The sequence below is a fragment of the Hesperophylax consimilis genome, chromosome 1 (assembly GCF_061612785.1).
Source record: "Hesperophylax consimilis isolate HC1 chromosome 1, BYU_Hcon_1.0, whole genome shotgun sequence".
NCBI lineage: Eukaryota > Metazoa > Arthropoda > Insecta > Trichoptera > Limnephilidae > Hesperophylax > Hesperophylax consimilis.
The window spans coordinates 664,327-673,768 of NC_142836.1; positions in this window are offsets into that span (position 1 = coordinate 664,327).

Below are 9,442 nucleotides of genomic sequence, written 5' to 3' on the forward strand. Positions count from 1 at the left end.
ATCCAATTCTTGATGACCGTCAATATGGTTTTAGACCCCAGATGTCAGTAACATCAAACCTCTTATGCATCTCAGATTTCTTGTCACAAACTCTCGACAATCGGGGATAGGTGGATGTTGCTTACTTCGACCTGGAAAAAGCATTCGACAAGGTTGACATCGACATTCTTCTAAATAAGCTAGCTTCATTTGGTTTTTCCAAAAGACTACTCTGTTTTTTTGCTTCATATTTTCGAAATCGTAGACAGTTTGTTTATTATAAGGGTTCCAGTTCTTTGGAATTCACAGTTTTTTCTGGAGTTCCTCAGGGGTCTATCCTTGGACCACTTCTGTTTCTGATTTTTATCAACGATATTGGTTCAGTCATCACACATTCGCTGTATTTACTATTTGCAGATGACTTGAAACTATATCGTTCAATAAAAAACCATCTTGACTGTATTCTCCTTCAACGTGACATTGACTGCGTCTCAAACTGGGCCAAAATAAATGGCTTGAACTTCAGTACACCCAAGTGCAATATCGTCTCGTATACAAGATCAAAGAAACCGCATGTATTTGAATATACAATCAATGAAATTATTCTCCAACACCTAAATCAAATCAAAGATCTAGGAGTTATTTACGACAGCAAACTAACCTTTCACCAACACATCGATGATTTAATAAGCAGAGGATACAGGCTTCTCGGCTTCGTAATTAGAAACTCATATCCGTTTCGTAACACAAAAACACTGACGTTATTATATAACACACTAGTCCTAAGTGTACTTAAATCAAACTCGATCATCTGGGCTCCACATGAATTAACATACACTTTACGCATTGAAAGAGTCCATAAAAAATTTTTAAGGTTTTTATTCTCGCGGCTCTATGGACGTTACCCTTGGCTTTACCCATCGATTTATATATTAGGCATGACCAATTACCACTCCCTAGAGACACGTAGAGGTATTGCTTTGCTTAAATATTTTTTCCAACTAATAAACGGTCACTTATCTAATAATGAGATACTGGCCCAATTAAATTTTTTTGTACCAGAGTCTCACTCTCGAGGACGTCATCACAATCTTCTATATAGTAGAGCAAGCCGCACTAATTTATTAATGAACTCACCTGTGGGGAGAGCTACGTGCTTTTTGAATGCGGTAGATAAGAAATTAGATTTATTTTTTGTGTCCTATAGCGCATTTGCGAGATTTTTGGCATTGCATATACACTGCATAAATGGTACAATTATAACGTCTTAGGCTTTATTACCTGTAATTGTTATAAATAAATGTACAAATTATATATAAATAAATAAATAAAAATAAATAAATAACGTTCTACTACATTATTTTGAGGAGTATACAGTGAGTTGTAAAAAGGTTGTGGTACGTTATAATTACGTAGTAATTCCTTAAATTCCTTCGCAATGAATTGACGGCCATTATCGCAGACTACTGTACGCTGTACTCCATGAACAAGGAAGACTTTCTCTTCTAAATTTTTTACGATGCTTTTCGCGGAGCCGTTGCGCAGCGGAAATAGCCAAGTATACTTAGTAAAGACGTCTACACATGACAATATTACTGTGAAACCGGAGTAGCTTCTAGGTAAAGGACCTACCAAATCTAAGGACAACATTTGCATAGGTCTTGTAACTCGTTTATGGTTTGAGGATATACCATTAGGAGGGGCCGTACTAATCTTATGTGCTTTACAGGTTTGACAACGATTCACAAATTGTTTGGCGTCTCTATACATATTAGGCCAATAGTAACGTAACTGCAATTTTTTATACGTTTTAAAGATACCATGATGACAAGCTAGAGAAGATTCGTGTATATTTGATAAAATTTCCTGTCTAAGTTCTTGAGGGATAACTTTTTTCCACGCTGTATCTTCGCAGAGAGCTGAATCAGTCTTAGTATGACGAAATAATTCGTTGTCACGAACTTGAAAATTTTGAAACCGTTGTGGAAACTTTTGACAAACTTCCCAAGCTTTTATATACCATTCGTCAGTGGTGTGGTTAGGAACAGTTCCTGATAGTATAGCTAAGTTCATTCGCGAAAGAACGTCCGGTACAACGTGTTGAGTTCCCCTACGGTGAACTACATCGAAAGAAAATTGTGATAATCGTGAGCTCCACCGTGCGAGACGGCCACTAGGGTTAGATAAAGACCCCAACCACTTCAAGCTCGAGTGGTCGGTGACAACCTTAAAATGTGCACCTTCTATATACGGTCTTAAGTGTGTAACCGAATCTAACACAGCCAAAAGTTCGCGTTCCGTAATACCATAGTTGCGTTCGTGAGTATTTAAACAACGCGAATAATAAGCGATGAGGTGTTCTAGTCCATCTATGGTTTGGATCAAAACTCCGCCTATCCCAGCCGAACTGGCATCGCAATGTATTGCAAAGGGTTTTGTGAAATCCGGGCAACTTAAAACCGGAGCTGTAGTTAAAGCTTTTTTTAAATCACCAAAGGCGGTCTCGGCTTCTGGTGACCACGCAAAATTACTGATACCGTTTTTGGAACCCGTGAGTCTTGTAAGAGGGGCGGCAATGCTTGAAAAGCCCTTTATAAATCTCCTGAAGTACCCACATAAACCAACGAAGGCTCGTATTTGTTTTGCGTTTTTGGGTACAGGGAAGTTCTGAATACTTTCTATCTTTATAGGGTCCGTACGAAGACCTTGAGAATCAACCATATAGCCAAGGTATTTGAGCTCGGCTTTGCAGAACTCAGATTTTTTTAGGTTTATGGTTAGACCTGCGTCTCGTAGTCATTCATAGACACGGTTTAATAATTTGAAATGAGACTGTAAATCTTCTGACACCAAAATTAGGTCGTCTAAGTAGCAGAAAGCGTTTTCGTCAAATTCAGGTCCGAACAAGGCGTCAGCCAGTCTTTGGAGCTCGCTTGGTGCGTTTTTGAGTCCAAAAGGCATACGAGTGAATTCGAATAGCCCTCGACCAGGAACTACGAATGCCGTCTTCTGACAGGAGTCTTTATCCAAGGCAATCTGCCAGAACGCCTTGGAGAGGTCAATGGACGAGACGTACCTGGCTCCGCCAAGCTTATCTAGGATCCTTGATATATATATGGTAAGGGATAGAAATCGTGAATTTTTACGTTGTTGATTTTCCGCGAGTCCAAACAAAAACGACCCGTACCGTCTTTTTTAGTTACAATCAATACCGGACTAGACCGAGGAGAACGCGAGGGACGGATAACTCCTAATTTCAACATCTCATCCACTTCTGCTTCAAGCTGTTTCTGTCTAGCGGGCGACAAAGGGTAATACCTCTGTTTTATTGGAGGACCTGTGGTAACAATTTTATGTTTTACAAGATGAGTTTTACCTAAGCCTTTTTTCTCAAAAGAAATCGATTCAAATTTTTTAATTATTTCTAATAGACTTCTATTTTCCGTAGGAGTCAACGATGAGGCTGGCCGGATTGCCCTTACCTCATTAATTTGTTCTGCCCGTGTTTGGCTGGGCACTCCCGAAAACAGTTCCGGCGCGATTTGGAACTGCTTCCAAAAGTTCACCCCCAAAATGTAATCAGGCGACAAAGATGGAATGACGTAAAAAGAATGTCCGGAGTGATTCCCTTGTACTTCACTGGCAACGTCACTGTCCCTAGCACCTTTTGTCTTGTACCGTCTGCTGTTGAGACACTAAAATCTACTTTGACTAAATTAATACCTAGATTTAGAAAATATTTATAAGAATTCCCCCCTATACAAGAAAGAGTAGCGCCACTGTCAAGTAACGCCCTGCAGGTTTTATTAATAATAAAAATTTCGGCGTACGGTCGATTATCTCCTTCTATCTCAGAATTCTGTGGCAGTGGGCCCACTACATTAGAATCGGGACAGAAAGAAACTGTCTAACCAGTTGGAGCCAACTCCGCCACTCACGCTTCCTTTGCACATGGGAAGGTGCGTGTCTAGAGCGACTTCATCCTAGTTTTCCGCATCCTTGTTTTTATTATTTTTACTATTGCTTCCAAGAGACCCTACTTTGGAATTAAAACTGTCGGAAGCTTTCTTCCTACAATCCGACATTTTGTGCCCTAATTTCTTGCAATAGTTACAAATAATCCTATTGTTTAAAGGAGCTTGCGGTGCATGGCCCGTCTCTTTTTGTTTATTATTAGTAGAAGGTCCCTGTTGGTACTGTTTTGCAGGATTTGTATTATGACCAAAATTAGTTTGGTTGTTATTTGTCGATCGGTTATAATATCTATTATTATATAAAGGAGGATCTTGATTGTTCTTAAACTTATTATTATTAGAATATTTATTGTAATGTTGTCTATTGAATTTCGAATTATCATTTGGAAAGACCTTGCTTGCGTAAGAAGACGAAGGAGTAGGTTGCTTTACTGTATCGGATGTTGAGAATGATTCGAATTTTTTTGTTGCATAATTCAACTCTTCGAAGGTATTTATTTCCCGAGATGCGAGTAAGGTGGTGTACATAGGTAACAAGGCTCTCATTGCTAATTGGAGCAACTCACTATCCGATAATTTAGAGTCGAGCATATTGTTATGCGCCTTCATTCTAAGAATAAATTCAAAAGCCGACATTCCAGTCAATTGCTTCATATTGAACAGATCTATTTTAAGTGCTATCTGTCTATTGCTACCTTCGAATTGTCTGATCAAGAGTAATTTCAGGTTACCCCAGGTTAGGTCAGGGGTAAAAATGGACCTAAACCATAATAGAGCTAGGCCTTCTAAAATATCCGGGAAACACCTAACAATATCTTCATGTTTGACGTTCCTTGTCCTACATTTCTCATCGATTTGTTGAATAAATTCCCTAACACAAGTTAAACCGTTGAATTTAATATTCCAATTATTAATAGTGACTGTTGGAGCATGCGATTCATTATAAATGATCTTAGTATATTTGATGACCTCGGCACTGGAGTCACTGTCCTCATCTGTATTTGTATTGTCTTCAACTTGTTTTACGATTTGAGCTACTTTTAAAGATTTATTATGGTTTCTAGCCTGAAGACGCATTTCTTCTAACGTGTTAGCCGGTATTAAATTCCTTGTAGTTAATTCTATACTTAAATCATCCTTTGATTTCCCGTTGACGTTCTCTATTGGCACAGACATGATGATAGTTATGCGCGGGGATGGAAAAGAAATTTAAAAAAAGAAAAAAAAATCATTTAAAAAAAAAAAAAATTTTTGACAACCCTGATTTTTGAAAAAAAAAAAAATTATAAATATTTTAAGTTGAATAAACTTTCAACTTTGTGGCAACCCTGATTTATCTTGAAAAAGAAAATTGTTCATTTTTTATTGATTTGGGACAACCTTGATTTCAATTTTTAAAAAAAAAATTTTTTGGTGGCAACCCTGATTTATTTTTAAAAAGAAAATTGTTTAATTTTTATTGATTTGAGACAACCTTGATTTCAATTTAAAAACAAAATTTTGGTGGCAACCCTGCCCTTATGTTTTTAATAATTACAAAGATAATTCACATCTAAGTATACAGATAATTTACTATTCAATGACTTAACTTTTGGTAGTCAATTTTTGAAAGAAAAATAATATGTAACGATTTATTCAAAGTATTTCGTTTCCAAACCCGTTTTTTAAATTTAAGTAAGTAGACGACCGCATGCTACTTCGTCTATTAACAAATTTGACATTTGATTTTAAACAACCGACGATAAAATATTTGTGACAGCTGTCAGCTGTTAAAATATAATAATAATAATTTCGTGTCACGTTAGTATTTAAAAGTACGTACGAAATGAAATAATCATTCAATACTAACAGACATTTGTAGTTACTTAATAATCGAGTTTAATTACCTACATTGACTTCCACATGTCAGACAAAAACGTACAGTTTGTTAATTGGTTGAGACAATTATGTAGGTACTTATTCGTGCTAGGAACAAATTGTTTGTGTAAAATATTTGACAGTAAAATACCACAGTTGATTTCGATCAATAGATAAAATTTGACGAAATAATTATCATAGATAATTTTGCTAGCAATAATTAAATAAATAGGTTTCAAAGTATCTATTAAACTGTCTACGACCGTATGTTTTTCTCTGAGCATTATTTATTGTCAATGATAAATAAATTGAGGTTATGGACATCACAACAGTAACGTGATGATGACACTTGGCATATTATGTAGTAGATGGATGCTCACACATGGAAATCTAACAAAATATTTTATAACAAGCAGATTTACCTGTGAAAAAGCTATTTCGGGACCAAAACATTGGAGCGCCATTTGATATGCTGGTGAGTGGGGTTTTACCTACTTTGTGAGGCTAGGGGTAGTAGCCGGTCAACACCTCTTGTTAAATGGGTGCATATAAGGATTGGTCATCATCACAGTGGTCGGCTTTGGTTCCGATGTGGAACCTTTGGACGCCAAATCTTGCCGGGGGCAAGATATGCCGAGCTCTGCGGTGAGACATAAGAACCCTTCTCAGGGTGGTGGGCATATGGGGCTTATTCACAAGTAAATCAGAGTAAAAGACAAGTTTCTGTACATATAAGTTGAACTCTATTTCATGATAACAGGGTAAACATTAAGCAAGGGATTTTAAAAGACTTACCCCCTATCAGACCGATTCTATCCTATCTAACTATCTAAACGCGGATGAGTGGAGATGCCTTCCTCCCAGGGGTACGTCTGCTTCGGCGCGGGCGACCGGCCCACCAGCTCCGTCTCTCTTCCAGTCTCCAGCTAGGAAACCAGTCTCCGGTGTCCATCCACCCGATTATTGCGGATCCTTTCAAGGCGCGCGTGTGGATGGCGGTAGGCGGCGTTCACGCACCCAAATACAATACTCGTCCGAACGATCTAGTATTCCTCAGCGTACTCAAGGTTTGCATGTACGAAGCGAGAGAGGATTGTCTCTTTAAACGTGGATTACATCCCAAACGGAACACACGGCCCGGTGCACTTTGGCACTCGTTTAATTCACGCGGGTTTTAAAATTGTCGACCGACATTGCGCGTATTTCGGCGCGGGTTTTTTTTTACATTTAACCATAACTCCGCGTATCTCAGGATCGGATGCCTGATTTTACTTTTAGGATTCGTCGAGTACTTGCTCAGAACGGTTTTTTTTAAATTGCTCCATATAAACTTGGCACTTGGCGTTTCAACTGAGTCCTCGCCCAACTGGGCTCCGTTGGATAGTGTCGAACCATGCAAGAATAACCTTTTCCCGTTATTTTGTGCCGATTTATGGCTGTCAAAATAACCATAGACAAAAATCAAAATAATAATTAGTACCTAATTATAATTGTTATGTTTCTAGATATTTTCATAACAGCAACTAGGTAAATAATTGATAATAGATGCATATTACTGATTTTTTTTCAAATTAATTTTTACCGTCACTACGTTGAAACGCATCGGCATATCATATTTCCATTAATTTTTTTATAATTAATTAAAATCCATTTAATTACTTTTTTCCGAAAACCCGCTTCATTACATAGAGGGATTTCATTCGTTTGCTTTATACACTGAAAGTGGAAAATACCTTAAATAAGTCGCACGCTGTAAGGGAACCAATCCTGGCCTAATTTACCATACTTTTGAATCCAGGATTGATTGTAGAATTTTATAGGACGATTTTTTTGGCATCCCACGCAATATTTAAATGTCACTAATGTTTAAATCTCTTTGCGATACTCTCCCCGACAATCTTCGGAATCCATTTCAATTGAACCAATGATGATGGAACAGTACTCAAAGAACGCAATCAAAAAATGAGATCGGAGACAAAAGATCAAATTATTATTATTCCTGAAATCTCCGCCAATAATCCGCTCAAGTCCGTCTTAAAAAGAGTGCTGTTGTACTAAATACCTTGAACTGATCGATATTGTTTAATAACTCAGTCTTGGTACAAACTCCTTGCTTCATTCTCTCCACCTGCGCCTCAGGGATCTAATTACTACAGCGATCTTTCATATTTATTTATTTATACAGTTTATTGTCATTTTATCTGCCAGTTTCATGCCTCACTGCCTTAAATCAGGGTTGGTATCAGGGCTCCATTGTAGATTGCTATATTTACATTTTGGAAAATATGAAATTGGCCGTTTTTCGTCATCGCCAATAATTAATAAAGCATCAATAATCAAACGGTGAAGGTCCAATTTTAAAACTCTGTGAAGTAGTTTTGTAAAATAGAACTAACTGGTTCGTCTATTTATTTACTTCTTGGTTTTAATTTTAGCTTATACAGTCTTAAAATTAAAATTCATATTTAAGAAACATTAGAGTATTTTGGTGAAAATTGTTTTTGTTTTCATTTAAAATCAACGGTACAAATATATCATAAACATTAATTGCTTGTCACAGTTAAATACAAGCATATTGATAAACATTTGAAATAATTCATAGTCATCGCGTTGTTTCGAAGCGTCGCGCGTCGGTGACGCGCAGTGAAATTTCAAGACTCTCATAAAAAAGCTTTTCAGGATTTCCTCGAAATTATTGAAATCATAATTTGCTTTGAAGCAAAAGATTGACTTTTTCCCGATCTGCAGATTTTTTAAAAGTTCTTTGTTATTATTTTTGTTCCAATTCAAGTTTCTGCTTTCAAAGGATTTACAAAAAAATAATCACTTTTCTGAAATTTTAATCTTCAGACAGCTTTTTCGAATACCTACTTTGCATTTTAGTTACAGGTTTAAATAATATTCGTGTCCCGACCTGTTGAAAGTATTATATTGATTTAAATGGGTTGACAAACTCTTAATATAATGCCTAGTTTCTAGAACACCATTAATGACCATAACTAATTTATGTAACTAGTATACATATTAAAATAGTTACACATTTTCGTTGTTTGTTTTTGGGGTGTTATGCCGTATTGCGCTAACTCCTTCTTCGGATCTACCGGATCTGCCCTGATGATGCATACTGCAACGCTGTCCGAAACGTCGGCTAAAGAAGGAGTTAGCGCAACACGGCATAACACCCCAAAAACAAACAACAAAAATGCTTTTGGCCGTGAAAATCTAAAAACTTACCTAGTTACACATTATTTGTATTTTCTGTATTACGCACTTAACATGTGGGTTTGAATGCTGTGTTAGTTTTGGTGGTATTTCAACGTAAGATGCACCGAATAACGGTCGAAAGACACCAAACTACTACACGTTGTATATACTACACGGAAAAAAATAAAAACGCTGATTTTTCAAAAATGTCTTCAAATTATTGGTCACCCTGTTAAAATCGGGACTGCCAGCCGCTTCCTGATAAATAAGCAAATTTATACTAATATCGGAAGACGTGTTCGCCTACCTGCTTTTTCTTAATAATATATCACAAATTCAAAACTATTTATATTTTTATAAACACGTGTTCGGACATCGTGACAAAACATTGGTATTTTATATAATTTTTCACGATACCTATCAATTCA